Source organism: Gossypium arboreum, chromosome 3 (genome assembly GCF_025698485.1).
Source record: "Gossypium arboreum isolate Shixiya-1 chromosome 3, ASM2569848v2, whole genome shotgun sequence".
NCBI classification, from domain to species: Eukaryota; Viridiplantae; Streptophyta; class Magnoliopsida; order Malvales; family Malvaceae; genus Gossypium; species Gossypium arboreum.
This window is the reverse complement of record NC_069072.1, coordinates 113,726,372-113,742,239: the sequence shown is the minus strand read 5'-3', so window position 1 is coordinate 113,742,239 and position 15,868 is coordinate 113,726,372. Positions and strand designations below refer to the sequence as shown.

The window sequence follows — 15,868 nt, the reverse complement described above, 5'->3', positions numbered from 1 at the left end:
AATAGTTTTGGGAATATCCAAGGACTAAACTGCAAATAACATAAATTTCTGGGTAAAACTATAAAATAGAAGTCACATGGCCATGTGGAAGGGTATTGGCTGTGTGTTTCATGAACTAGCCTAGGGTTTGTTAGGCACATGGTTATGGAGGGAGAGGGCGTGTTGTCCACCCGTTTTGTCCACATGCTCATCTGGGAGGTCTTGTGGTCTTATTCCTAACCACAGTTTGCTTCGATTCACTTGTAAAAGAACACATACCTTTCGTCAGGAGTCCAACTGACGTTGCTTATGTTCGATTCTGATCCGATTCACCTAAATTCGATCCTTCAAACGATATTTACGTATGAATTAATGGTTGGTTTCAAGATTTGACAAGATTACTAAAAGATTTGGAAATAATCGTAAAAGTTTTGACAATATTACGAAAATTCAGGATCTAAACATCAGAAACGAGATGTACTTGCCAATTCTTCACAAGAGTTAAGGATGCTATTTGACGACAATTACGAAACCAATAGAGAGAACGATTGAATGGAAGATGGAGAGCAAATTCTATTAGGATTTGAAAAGGGGAAATATGAAAACCTAATTAGGAAACGAAAAGAAAAAGGTAGTGGAATTCTGAGGAAGGGCAGTATATGAATTCTAATTAGGAAATAATTGGTTAAATCCCTAAGGTTTGTGAACCTTAGGGGTTGCACTTACAATTCTTCCAATATTTTACCAAAATTTTGAAATTAAAATGATATGAGAGGAGGAGGCAACTTGAAAATTCTAAGAGAGTACAAACACCTTAACCATTGGGCTACTACCAATTTCTTATTAGTTTTTGACGCTTAATCATATATATATATATATATATATATATATATATGTTTTGGAGTGTCTTTGGCGAAATTATAAAATAAAAAGGATAAAAGGGATTTAAACTTGGGACAATTAGAAATGAACCCTAAGTCTATTTCTTGTTTAGTTTTTACTTCAAATAATATTTGTTTTAGTGTTATTTTTATCCTAGATTGCTATAAATTAAAAGGAAAAGAAATGAGAAGCGTGGGGTTTGAACTTAGGATCTCTAGGGAGGAGAAAGCTAACACTTAACTATTGAGTCTATGTCTTATTTCTTGCTCATTTTAGTCACTTAATTCTATATATTTATTTTGGGATCAACTTACTTATTCTTTATTAACTTACACATTTACTTAATTTTTATTAACTTATTTAACTTTATAGTTCTTTAGCACATTTCACTTTAATTTATATATAATAATTAATACTCATTTAATTTTTCAAGCAAAGTTTAAGGATTAAATCATAAATTTAATAAAATATGTAGTAAAACCCTTTTTGTAAAATTGAGAGTAAATATATGGAATAATCCATATAAGACTTAATCATGCACATTTTCGAGTTATTTTATACCATTTAAGGACTCCAATTGCATTGCATAAAAATCAGGACTCAATTGCAAAGATAATGACACATTGACACCTATACATATTATTTTGTGTTTTCATACCAATTTTCCTATTCTATCATATCGCATATCATACATAGATCATACAAATCATGCTCAGTTACACTATAACATACATTAACCCACTTTAACACTCTAATTAGTTAGCTATACTAGCATGTAAACCTAAAGTCACAATTTCATATTACTCAACATGTCAAATTTGAATCTTATACATTTCTAAATGCATTATAGGTTCATACCTTACCGTTTTGGTCATTTTAAACTTGTCTCAATGTTCAACAAGTTGTTCAAGCATTTATAACAATAATTTACTAAGCACATTCTTATCATCCATCGTGCAACCAAAACTTTAATAATCAATCATATTCAAGCTTAAATTTAGTCAATCAATCAACTACAAATTCAATTCTTCTTATCCTATTTTTAAGATACGAGACCTCTCATAAGCTATACTGGTAATTGGATCCCGATAAGAAGCGAAAACAATGGTGGGCTCAGGGCAGAAATTCAACATCCATATCAAAACTTTTCTGGTGGTTTTGGACTGTTTTCCGAACCATATTTAAAACGATTCGGGTTTAGATTGGGTTGGGCTACATTTGAAAACGGGTCGGGCACTTATAACAGGTTTTTTTTTTTGTTCAGCGAAAACAGGTGAATCTTTTATTTTTAGAATAATCTTCACCTATATTTTTTTCTCCAGTGGCTACAAAAGTTATTATTTTTCTCATCTTTCAATAAACATAAAAGAAAGAAAAACTATAAATCCTCAGCCATTAGATTCTTGTTATATTTTTATTTTTTAACAAATTTAAAAGGTATATTTAAGGGTTTAAAGTTTTGGAAATAAAATTTATGATTTCGGATTTTAAAATTTTATAAAAATATTAAATTATTTTTAAATATATTAAATTTAAAAGAACTTTTATTATGATTATTATAATAAACTTCACATTTGTCTGTAAATATCACCCTAAAAGAAGCTCTACTCCTTTTTAGAATATAGAAACAAAATTGCCCTCTTCGTCATAATACCATATTTTTACTTTGTTTTTCTTAGGATTAAAATGAGGACATCTTGAAAAAAATTAAAAAATTATTAATATTTTTAGTGATTTAATTTTATATGTGTTTGATAATTTAAAATAAAAAGTAAATTATAGAACTTTTAAAAAAATGGAAAATGATAGGTAGATAAAGAGATATTTTCACTTAATGTTTCAATTCTTTTATTTTATTTTATTTCTTTTAATATAATCCTTTAATTATTTTACTTTTAAAATGAAAAATTAAAATGATCAAATATTCTAATCTGTTAAATTTTATAAATTAAATTTAATATTTAACATTTCAAAATTTAATTTTTCAGTTTATCCAACAACACCTTAACTTTAACTCTAAATTTATGAACAAATGTTACCTGTCCAATAATAATATTTTAATAATATTAATAAAATATTATAAATTTAAAATATTTAGAAAATTAATTTAATATTTTAATAAAATTTTAAATCTAACACTATAAATTTTAGAATCTAAAACCCTAAATCCTTAAATATAACTTTTAAACTTAATTAAAAAATATAGAAACAAAAATAATCCAATAACGGATAACAGTCCGTCTATACTTTTCAAGAAATTTTTTATAACTTCTTATAATTATAAATAAATTTTCATAATATTTTATTTTATTTTTATTTTGTATGTTTTAGTAATTATTTAAAGAACCACATCTATTAAGAACCTATACAAGTGATTGACCAATTCAAATAAACTTAGATAACTGAATAACTATTTGTCTAGCTTCATCTTAGATGTGTTATTTTCTTTATAAAAATAAAAAATATTTTAAGTTTTTCAAAAAAATCAAAAAATGTGCTAACGTGACATTTGTTACTACGTCAACATGTAATCCCATGACATGCTATATATCATTATTTAATTAGACCTTAGCCACATTAACAAAAATATCATGATCAATGAAAGTTGATGTTAATCAAATGCTTAATTGATTATTTAATTTTTCACTAAAAGTGTTTTTCTTTTAACTTTTCCTATGATAACTTTTTTATTTGACAATCAATTTTTGATGTTAACTTATTTTAGTAAAATTTTAAGTTACAATGTGTTTGATGAATCATTAAAATAAAAATTTTAAAAATTGAATATGTTAAATTTTGTTTGGTAATAATTTTTTTACTTAATATAAAAATTTCAACAAAAAGTGTTGAATAAGATAAATAGGTTGGTAGCTACTTATAATTTAATGTAGAAAATATTAAGTTAATTTTATTTTATTAAGAATTAAAATAAATATTTTTTTGGTTAAAATGAGATATTCAAATTTCCATATTTATTTTTCATCCAAAACTATTTAAAATAATATAAAATATTATATTAATAAGATTAAAATAAATAATTTTTTAAAATCAATATCTACTTTTATCCAACAATATAATTATATTTAGTACTTATATTTACTAATTTACTAAATAATTTTTTCATAATAAATTTAACAGCAATTCAATTAATTTATGAAACGCACTTTTACTTTTATACTTTGGTTTCTCCTACAATTGCGAATTAATATTAGGTTAGATGCTTTGAAACCGCATATGAGAAAATCCAACCTACATAGAAAGCCACATACAATTAAATTTAATTGATTAAACACTACTTAAACAATTAATTAGTAAAAACCAACAACTATTTGTTGGAAAAAAATTAAAAATAACAATTTTGGAAGAATGAATATCGTCATGATTCATCTCTTAGTTCTTTTATAATCAACATTTTAATTTTGAAGTTGTGAAAAATCTTATCTGCTGCTACGTTCATTTATCACGTATAAATTATGAATTTAATTTCTGATTTTAGTTTTTAAGGTAATCTCTAATTTTAATTTTGTAAGAATTTAAACTGTAGTAATTAAATTTGTTAAATTAAATTCTATTTTCAGTAAATTTATATTTTATGTTTTATTTTTTTAAAATTTAAAATTTTAATCTTAATATAAACAATAGCTGATAATACATTTATTAAAATAGCATGATTTTTTTGAGTACTACATGAACATAGCAAGTTCATGGAGTTGCACATATTATAACATGTTTAGTGTTTAAAGTTTTAGAAATAGAAAAAATTAATGTATTGAACTTAATAAATATCATTTGGATCAATATTAAAAATTTAAATTTTAAAAAAATATAAACTATGTCATCTCTCTTGAGATATTGTCCTATCCGAGTGCCCACCCATTTTGTCATCCGAAGGGGTACCTAACCAATGACCTACCATTTATGGGGTCTAGACCTCTTCGCAGCAAAAGCACCGATTGGTTAACCGTAAGTGTAAAGTTTGATGGCAGTTTATATTGAATATCAATGTGCCATCCTTGGATTTAAGACCTCAAAATAGCAGTTTACACCGAATATCAATGTGCCAATCTTGGATTTAAGACCTCAAAATAGCTTATACAAGTATCATGCTTCCCATACTGAGTAAGATTTATTTAATAATGGTGCATACGAATAGGTTTTGGAGTACTAGTCCTTTTCTTCATGAAAACCATCCCCACTCAACAATCAACAAACCAAAGCATGGAAAGATAATAGAGACATTCAAGCAGTTTTCTTCATGCTTGGAAAGGTTAAAATGGGTTACTATGCAGATCGCATTTCTGAAAACTGTTCTCGAAGAGGAGCCAATGTTAAAAGAGGCGTGTGCTGTGTTGCATGATGAGTGACGGGCGAACAAGGTAGGAAAGATGGATTTGGTATTCGTCACATCTTTTGCCACACACAAAGCTCTTTAAATCTTCAAGATACCCTTTTTTTAATGCTTTTCCAATAGAAAGGACGGAACATTGTGCACTTCAAAAGATTCGTATCACGTGTTCATTGTTAGCCGGTATCTCCACTTCTTCCACTCCTACTCCTTTGAAACATTGCCTGGAAAACGATTGAAATTTCATAAATATATGGTTTGGGATCCAACAGCCTAACAGGGGGCCCATCCCATCTGTCATTTTCGACCATATATGCTTACTTCACTATTCATTTCGACTCATTTTAGTATTTTCGGCTCGATTTCAGCTTCAAACAATTGATATCAAAATTTCAATGTTAGAGTTCTGTGACCCTAATCCTTGTTAAAGAAAATACAAAGACAAAATAAGGGGATGCAGCACAAGTAGAATCCGTATAGAACTACACTTATTCTATATGATATTGATTAGAATAATATTTTTTAACCTTTAAATAAATGTAGTCGAAACTCCTCTTATATCATCCAGTTTTCAACATTAGTGAATTTCTTCTCCTGATTTTTCACCGAAAGGGTTTCCACATAAAATCTGTATCTTTTATTTTTCTTTTCTTATTACTTTGTAATCGTTCTATATTGCCATTATCGGCATCTATTTTAACATTTGAGAATACAAACCTTAGCTTTGTTTTCTCAATCATCTCACCTTAGCTTTGTTTTCTCAATCATCTCGTTAATGACATTTTAAGATAAGGGCCAAATCAATCACAAACTTTACAACCAAGTCTCGGCCAACCTTTTGAAAAGATTCTATTATCAATCTTATAAAAACCAATAATGCGACCTTATGTTAGACAAGGTCGAACGATCTTTTAAGTTCAAATTTTATTTTATTTTGATTTGTGAATTTAAATTGAATTAATTATTAAATTTAGTGTTTATAATTATTTATTTCAATCAAAATGATTGATATAATTGCAACTTAAAATTATTAAAAACTACGCATGGAATGAATTTGGACAAGTAGTTGTCCAGATGCATTTGAACAAGTTAGTTGTCCAGATGCATTTGAACCTAGACATATGGTTGTCTAGGTTCATTCTAAATAGGGTTTATAATAATTTTAATTTTAATAAAAATAATATATCTTAATAATTTCTTATAATTCTTAATATTTTTTAAATAATTTTATATTTTTATATTTTTTTTGCTTAATTAAATTTTTAAAAATTTTCACTTTTTTTACTAATAAACCTTAAAACAAAATGTAACAGCCCGATTTAGACCCTAATTGGAATAGTAGTTTTGGGACCACGAATCCGAGTCAAAAAATATTTAAAAATTATTTTCTATGTTTATTTTGTGTGAATTTATATCTGTGAAATTTTCGTGATTTAATTTTGTCGTTTAGATACCCGATTAAATAAAAGGACTTAATCGTGTAAAATGAAAATTGGGTGGTAATTTCTAAAAAGGGCCTAATTGCTATTGGCTTTATTAGTGGAAGCCTTTATGTTGCAATTAGCCCATTAAAAGAAAAAGTGGACGGTAATAGACATGTGTTATATGATTTTTATATTATTTCATTAAAGTTAATTTAATAAACTAATATAATATAACATATATCATAAAATAATAAGCCATGCTCATTCTATTCTTTTTAACCGAAACTAAAACAAAGAAAAAGAAAGAAAGCCAAGCTAGGTTCGACATATATTCAAGCTCAATCAAGGTTTGTTTTTGTTCGGTTTTTGATAATTTCTACGTTTTTGAGATCGTTGCTTAGGAATCTTCAAGACCCATGATTTAATTTTTGATTTTGATGAGTATTTTGAATTGTGCCATTTTTGATAGCTTGTGATTTTTGTTGTTTGATGATGAAATATGAAAGATATGTTTTAAATTAACATATTTTGTATTGGAGTTTTTGATGATTTGAAGTAATTAGGACTAAATTGCAAAAATAATAATTTGAGGGACTAAAATGTGAAATAAATGAATTATATGGGCTTATATGAGCACTAGGAACATTCGGCCTAACATGGGTATTTTGAGATTTTGCATATTTTGTGTTTTGTGCAATAGGGACTAAATTGTAAAAATTATAAATGTCAGGGGTAAAATGGTAATTTTCTCATTTATGTATTTTTGGACTAAATTGAATGAAAATATGTTTGAGTGAGCTTAATTTGAATATGTTTAGATTAAGAACTAAAGAAATCGAATTTGGATCAGGGAAAAATGAAAGTTGTCGACTAGTCGTCCCATTCCGTTTTACATCATCTGAGGTAAGTTTATAGGCAAATAGACGTGTTTAATTGTAGATAAATGTTAAATATATATGCTGGTATGAAAAATATGAATTTATATATGTTTATGCCGAATATGAATAAGCTTGGTAACCATGTTTAAGCATTCGTTTCGATCGAGTTACGACGTCCGAAAGCCCGTATGAACTTTAGGAATAGTTAGGATACACACGTCATGATATAGGATTTCGATATGTGATGTGCGAGTAAGACCATGGCATCGATATGCGACTCCGATATATGTGTGCGAGTAAGACCCTGTTTGGGACAATGGCATCGATATGTGGTTACATGTAAGACCACGTCTGGGATGTTGGCATTGTACGATATATGTGTGATTATCCGAGTGTCCTATCCAATTCCGAATGGTTCAATAGGCATCGATAAATTGAGATCAAATGTGCAAAAGTGAGCTAAAATGGTCAGGTATGAATTGGTTTATTACCTATTTGAAACTAAGTGAGTAAGTTACTTAATATTTGTTGTAAGACATGATTGAAGTAAAGTAAGTACATATGTAAATGTGAAAAAGGTATTCAGCCTTGTAAATAAATAATATGAACATTATTGAAACTATTTTTGAATATATGCAATTGGTGGTATATTTGACCGTTGATATAAATATGTATATAATTGTTATACTTTGACTTATGAGTGTATGCACATAAGTGTATGTGTATTTAGTATGATAAAGATGTATATAATTGTTATACTTTGACTTATGAGTGTATGCACATAAGTGTATGTGTATTTAGTATGATAAAGATGTTTTGGCTTGGTCATTGAATGATAGTTTGTTAATGTATCTTTATATATAAAAGTGTTCATTCGGTCATTACTATGCTTATGCATAAGAAGCTGTAAATTGATTCATGAGTATAAGTATATGTGTTCACATGATGATATTTAGCTTTGAAATTGAAGAATATTTTGCTTATATATATATGTATATGTATTCGGTCATATAATATAAATATGTATGTGATCATTATCTTTGACCTATGAATTTATGCATATAAGAGTATATGTACTAGTTATGATAAAGATATTTTGGCTTGGGAATTGAATGATAGTTTGTTAAAATATGTATATGTTCATTCGGCCATGAATAATATACATGTGAAAGTACATATAAAATAAGCTTAAGGCTTAAAGTAACTATTATAGTATAATTTGGTTTAGTTTAAATAATTTGATTATGTAATTAAGTTTTTTATTTGTTTATGACTTACTAAGCTATGAAAGCTTACTCCGTGTGTGTTCATGCTTACCTCTGTATTATAGATTTTGGATTCAAGTTTTGAGCTTCAGGAATCGTCAGAGAAGCTTATCACACTATCGACTGTCTTCAATATTTTATAAGCTGAATCTTCGAACTTATGGCATGTATAGGCTAGATTGTAATTTGAAATGTTAGATTTTGGTTTTGTATAATTTAAGCCATGCGAAAATGGCCTAACTTCAATGCTTTATTACAGTTTTGTTTGATTATGGCTTACGTTCATTTGGACATTATGCTATATGTCATGAACGAATGGTATTCATGATATCTATTTTGTGCATTGAAGTTGGTTACTAATTTTGGATATGTGCATTTTGTTGATTCAGTTTTGACATATGGATAGATAAAAGTATGAGTGAATTTGGTTGTCAATTTGGTTAAGGTGTTAATCATGATTTGGTATTAAAGTATGATAGGTTATGTTCGAATATAGAAAAAGGTTTATTTTGATATGTTTATTATGTAGTAGATAAGATTTGTGTATGGGATATATGTTTATATTTGGTTATTGATTTATTCTTGTGAAGTATAGATTGTATCATGAATTAACTTGGAAACTCATATAATGTACTTGTGTACTCGGTTATTTGGTGGAAATATATGGAAGGGTTAAGGTCAACTTGGTGATTCGGTACCTGTGTATATATATTTATATATGTATATATGTATACATATTTTTGCACAAGATGAAATGGTATGACTCATTTATTAGCTCGAAGTATATATGTAATAGGATAAAAGGTGGTGTTTCGGTTATGAAGTAAATGATGTTTGTGTTTGAGTTATAATATGTAATGCATTAATTCGAAAAATGTATGTCAAGAATATGTGGTACATTGGAGTATGCTTATGTTATAAAATAATGATAGGTATGACTATTTGGATTTGATAATTATTTGAAAATCAATTAATGTGTACTAGTAGATCTTGGTGGCCGAATAGACATGAAATGAATATGTTTATGTATCGTTTTCAAGTGGCACACTATTTGAACATTTTGGATAATTTATTTGAGTGGTTTAATTAGTTAAGTTGATGATATGTTTTAGCATATGCTAAGTGAATTGTATAATTATTTATTCATGTTATGCAAATGTAGTAATAAGGCAAACGAATGTTACTACGGAATATTTCACTTATATGAAAGGAAATAATGTATGTTTGATTGTATAAAGTGTACACATAACATTTGTTTGATAATTAAAATATTTTATATTTGAATTATTCAAATGTCATCAAAGTTAAAGTATACATATTTGATAAGTATGTGAAATGAAATGTATAAAAAAATAAAATTACTAGATGATTAACTTTATAAAGAAAGTCTGTTCTGAATTGTTTTATGATCAGTAATGCCTCGTAACCCCATTCTAGTGACGGATATGGGTTAGGGGTGTTACACAAAATATGATTGGAAGATGATGAACCAATACTGAAAAACATTTGTTTAGGCTGTGAAAATTTTGGATTAACTTTTATCAAAGATATTGTATGTTAAACCTCACATAGATTAATAGCTATTTAAATAGTATTTATATTTATATTAAAATTTTATTTTTGATATTGTTAATATAGTGTACAAAAAGGGAGGAGGACTAGGTGGGTCAAGAAGGAGATAAGGGCAATGCTATGGAGGCCGATTCACCTAAGGAGGTCGAGAGTTGGAACTAGGATAAGAGGACAGGCTGAGAGGGAAATTGTAACAGCCCGTTTTTAAGTCAAATCGGAATAGTAATTTCAGAACAACCAATATGAAGTCAAAATATTTATTTTATTATTTTAATAAGGTCTACAACATGATAGATTAATTATGTGAAAGTTTTGTAAAGAAATTTTACCGTTTAAATGCTTAATTCGGTAAAAAAGACTAAATCGCGTAATGTGTAAAAGTTACATTCTATTGTTAAAAGTGTTTAATTGCTATGAGTTATTAATATGGAAGTCCTTATGAGGTAATAAGTCCATTTATAATGTAAGTGGACATTCTTGGACATTGTTTAAATGATGTTTATGTTTTATTACCAAGGTTATTATGGTAATTGATGATTAAAATGGAAATTAAATGAAAAACAAATGTATAATTTGTATCATCTTCTCCAAAAAGAGAACACAAAATCGATTCTTTGAAGAAAATAGGGCTAGGATTCGGTTAAGCTTAAAGTAGCCATTGGTAAGTGATTTTTAACCTGTTTTTGATGATTTTTACGTTTTTGAGCTCGTTCAAGCTTAATCTAGCTAGCCCTTACCTTCGTTTTTGAAACTGTTATAGATTTTGAATAATGCCATTGTTGAATGCTTGAGTTTTTAAATGTTTAATGATAGATTATGAAGGTTTAATGATAGATATACAAGTTTTACAAAGTGATTTTTGACAAAAATGTCAAATAGGGATTAAATTGTGAAACTGTAAAATGTGGTAGTTAAAAGTGTGAAATAATAAAATAAATGGATTTCTAGAAGTCTCTATGAAATTCGGCTACCATGGGATTATGGTTTAATTGTGTAATTTTGCATTTTTACGTATTAAAGACTAAATTGTAAAATAGTCAAAAGTCTAGGGGTAAAATTGTAAATTAGCCAAAATGAATGCTTTAGGCTAAATTGAATCGAATAAAAATTTGAATGGGTTAATTTGATATTGTATAGATAAGAAAATACTAGAACTAGATCGGGGAAAACGAAAAGTGGACTAATAGTCGATAGTTTTATTCGAGGATACGAGGTAAGTTCGTATAATTTGTGACAGCCCAAAATTGACCCTAGTCGGAAAGTGGTTTCGGGACCACGAAACCGAGTCTTATAAATAATTAATTGTTATATTCTATGTTTATGATGTTAATAAATGCATGTATGAAAGTTTCATGCATTAATTTGATCATTTCTATGTGAATTTATTAAAAATGGACTTATATGAAACATTGTAGAAATGTGATAGGTTAATCTATGAGGACCTATTAAAGCATGTAGTGAAAATAGTGGTTTTGCATGTCAAATACTCCTTTTCTTATGCATAGTGGCGGCCATGATGGAGCATATATTACAATATGTGGTAAATTTCCATGAAGTGGTCATTATTTTATGTAAAAGAAAGGAAATAATAAAAGAAATAGAAAAGAAAAAAAAAAAGTGTGTGTGGATGCCTTTCCCCCATTTGCCGTGAATTGAACAAGAAAAACAAAAAAATGCTCATCCTTCCTCAAATTTCTTTCAATTGCCGTGAGTGAGAGAGAGAGGGGGTTTGGAGAAGCTTGGCCATACTTGCAACTAGAGTGAGGTATGTTTGATGTCATTCTTTAAGATTCATGCATGTTTTAGTTGTTAGTTTGAAACCTACCTAGCCCATGGCTTAGATTTCTTTGCTATTTGATGGAGATGAAGTTCGCCATGGAGGTTGTCTTTTTTGGTTGGTTGTTTAAATGTTGTTGTGATGAAGCATGAAGAGAAGTGAGATGAATGTTTAATAAAAGGAGATTTTAGATCCTTGAGTTCTTGTTGTTATGTGTATGTGCATGAGTATTCGGCCATGCTATAGAATCTATGTGCAAATGATAAATGCTTGGTACATTCAGCTACATGGGATAATGAAAGTTGTATTAAGTTAAGGTGCATACTTTAATCTAAGTGTTGAGAAGTATTCGCTAAGATAGCTAAAAGGTGGGTGTTGCCGATTTTTAGATTTAGATTATGAGAGTGGTTATAATGGGCATTAAGATGGTAATCTTAAGAAATGATAAGTAGATGATATAATTGAAGGGTGAAGTGGCTAATAGGGACTTTTAATGAAATTATGTCAAGGCCGAATGTATCATGAAATAAATAAAAAATGCTAAATTGTGCTTGTATGTGTGTTCGCCAAGGAAGTGTGATATGAAGCTTTGATAGGTTTGAAAGATGAATGACCGAATGAGCTATAGGTCATGTATGGGTTAATTTTATGCATATGTGTGTGTGGCATTAGTAGTTAATGGCATTCGCATTGTTTAACTAAAATTAGAAATGAATCTTAAAAGTTAAATAGGTTGCCCTAGTGGCCGAATGTGTTAAAAACTAATGCATGGACAAATGATACGAATGAATTGATTTCGAAATGTGTATGGTTGCCGTATGTATGTGTTAGATTGAGAAGTAAATTTGTTTGATTTAGCTCAAGAGCAAAGGGAACTAGATTGGATAAAGGAAAGGAGAAAGCAAACAGTAGCCGATTTGGAACCGTTCTACCCCAAACAAGGTAAGTCATTAAGCACGTATTTGATATTGCTTAAATGATTGTAAAATTTATGCAATTGTGTTTAATGGGATGATATATATATATAAATGAAAATGTATGTGTATGGAGTGATGACATTTGTTGAATGTAAAAGAAATAGTGAAATGTGTAGAAAGTTTGCTTTCGGCACTAAGTGTCTTGGGCAATATGTGTGTACGGTGACGAGATCGGCACTAAGTGTGCGTGCTGGAAATATATGGCACTAAGTGTGCGTGCTGGAAATATAAGGCACTAAGTGTGCATGCTGGAAAAATATGACACTATGTGTGCAAGCTGGAAAAATACGGCACTGGGTGTGCGAGCTCGGAGGGTATGGCACTGTGTGTGCGGGCTTAAATTACGTGGCACTAAGTGTGCGAAATCGAGTAGTAAGCACTGTGTGTGCGTACTCTATATATATGGAGGGTGTGTCTCCATTGAATTGAGTATGGACAGCGGATAGGGTAAGTACCTCGAGCTCATGACGAATAGAGAATACGTTCATGCTTGGGGTTGAACTTGATAAGCCTTAAATCTATGTGATGATTGAAATTGTATGGTTGTGCTGGAAAATGAGTTAATGTGTAAAATGCTTGATTATCTTGTTGTGTAAAATATGAAATGTGGATGTATGATTTGGTACGAGATTGGACCGAAAGGTCCGAGGTATTAAGGTATAGATTCGATATGGATGACTACCTAGCCTCGTTTGTTGTACATGTTGTAGTAACTTTATCAGTGGATTGATGAATGCTTATGACTTACTGAGTTGTAAACTCACTCGGTGTTTTTCTTGTCACCCATTTTAGGTCTCTCGGACTCGTATTGTTTGCGTGATCGGGACCGTCGCTGAAGTCATCACAACGGCTGAAATCTTGTGGTATTGTTTTTGTTGTTGAAGAACATTTGGCATGTATAGGCTATTATATTTTGTCGAATTGTGGGTTGTAAACTTTAAGCCACGTGAAAATGGCCTATGTGGTCGTCGAGTGGGATGCTAGAACCTATAGCCACGAGTCTTAGAAACTCTAATTTTGATAAGGTGGCCATAATTTGTGTCATGTATGATGGATGATTAAGGCCAAGGAAAGATTCATGAAATTGGCATAGTCTACTGCAGTAACTGTTGCGGACAGCAGCAGTGAGATGAGATTGAAAAATCACTAAAAATAGTAGAAGTAGAATTAAATAGTGAGTAAATTATGAAATTGAACCTTGATGAATCTATTTTATATGGACGAAACGAAACGACCATATGAGCAGTATACTGAGAAATATTAAAGTTCTCGTGAGACAGGGCCAGAACGGTTTCTGGGTCCCCTGTCGCGACTTTGAAAATTTTCCATAAATTATCCAGAAAGAATTAGGAGTCATGCCTTATATGTACAGATTCCATTTTGAGTCTAGTTTCATTAGAAACAAACGGCACCAGTATTAAAGCCCTGTACAGAGAGATATCCAAGTTGTAACGCAAGAAGGTCAGAGCAGTCGATCCCGGGAACATGGGTGACTTTAACTAATAAACTGTACCAATTGGCCCAACCAAAAATCCTAAAAATAAATCCATGGATGGGTATATGAGTCTAAATTCAGGGAAAATTTACGAAACCAGTTTCCGAGTTTTTAAACTCGAGATATGATTTTTAAGGCGACGGTGACGCAGTTTTCCAGACTGACTGGTAATGTCAAATTGGTTGGTATTTTGAGAGGATTTGGCCATTAACCCCTCGTGTCCGACACCGGCGTCGGTCACGAGTTAGGGGTGTTACATAATTAGAATCGAAATTCTATATATTTGAAAATATTTGAAATGAATATTTGTGATTGAGTAATTGATATACTTGAATTACAAATGCATTAGTATTTGTTACCTAGCCTTGTTTGAACTATATGAATTCATAGGATACGAGTGACTTGTCACTAGGGTTACCGTTTTAGTCGAGCTCCTGCATTTTTTGCGGACTCACCATAGCTTGTATGAGCTTACCGATATATTAGCTCGTAAGAGCTTACTGTTTTCAGCTCATTGGAGCTTACCATTTTAGCTTGTATGAGCTTACTATTTAGCTCGATAGAGCTTACTGTTTCAGCTCAATAGAGCTTATTGTTCATCAGCTCATGAGGAGCTTACCGATCATGGCTCGAAAGAGCATAAATGACAGATTACTAATGTTATTCACCCGAGTATCCTTTGAATTTCTAATAGGTTCAACGGGCACAAATACTGTTTATATGGATGAGTTACGGTTTATAAATGTTATTAATGTTATATATGATATAAGAAATTTGGAATGATGCAAAGTATTGTATTAATGGATGGTTTCATGTAAATTTTACAATGACTAACATGTGATGAATACTTGTGATTAGGTAGTTGTTAATTGAATTAGTTGTACTTTAAGTATTTCTTTGATTATGTATAAATGGTAAGTTTAGTTCTAAATTATACGGCTTACTAAGCTATAAATCTTACTCTGTTTCTTTTTCTATGTTTTATAGAGGCTCGTTAGCTCTCTCGTTCTGGACAAGTTGGAGTTGCACATCACACTATTCAATTTCCTATTGGTGCTTTTGAACTTGTGAATTTGTAAATATGGCATGTATAGGCTAGTTTAAAGAATGATAGTTATGTTACTTGATATCATAGTTTTGGTATATTTTGTGTATAAGTAAGCCATATGATTTGGCTTATTTTTATGATATGTTTTGGTTGAATTAAAGTGCTCAATTATGGTGTGTTTTGGGCAAGGAATGATTGAATGAAATTATTTAAGTAAAGTCCTAAT

At 29.7% G+C, this 15,868-nt stretch overlaps 1 long non-coding RNA gene across 1 annotated transcript; it reads left to right on the top strand.

Moving 5' to 3' along the window:
- The first annotated feature begins 6,869 nt into the window (after positions 1–6,869).
- Positions 6,870–10,582, top strand: LOC128290246 (uncharacterized). Its single transcript, XR_008279920.1, has 3 exons — positions 6,870–6,977; positions 7,481–7,533; positions 10,412–10,582. It is a non-coding gene; the product is annotated as an uncharacterized LOC128290246 (long non-coding RNA).
- Positions 10,583–15,868: the final 5,286 nt, after the last annotated feature.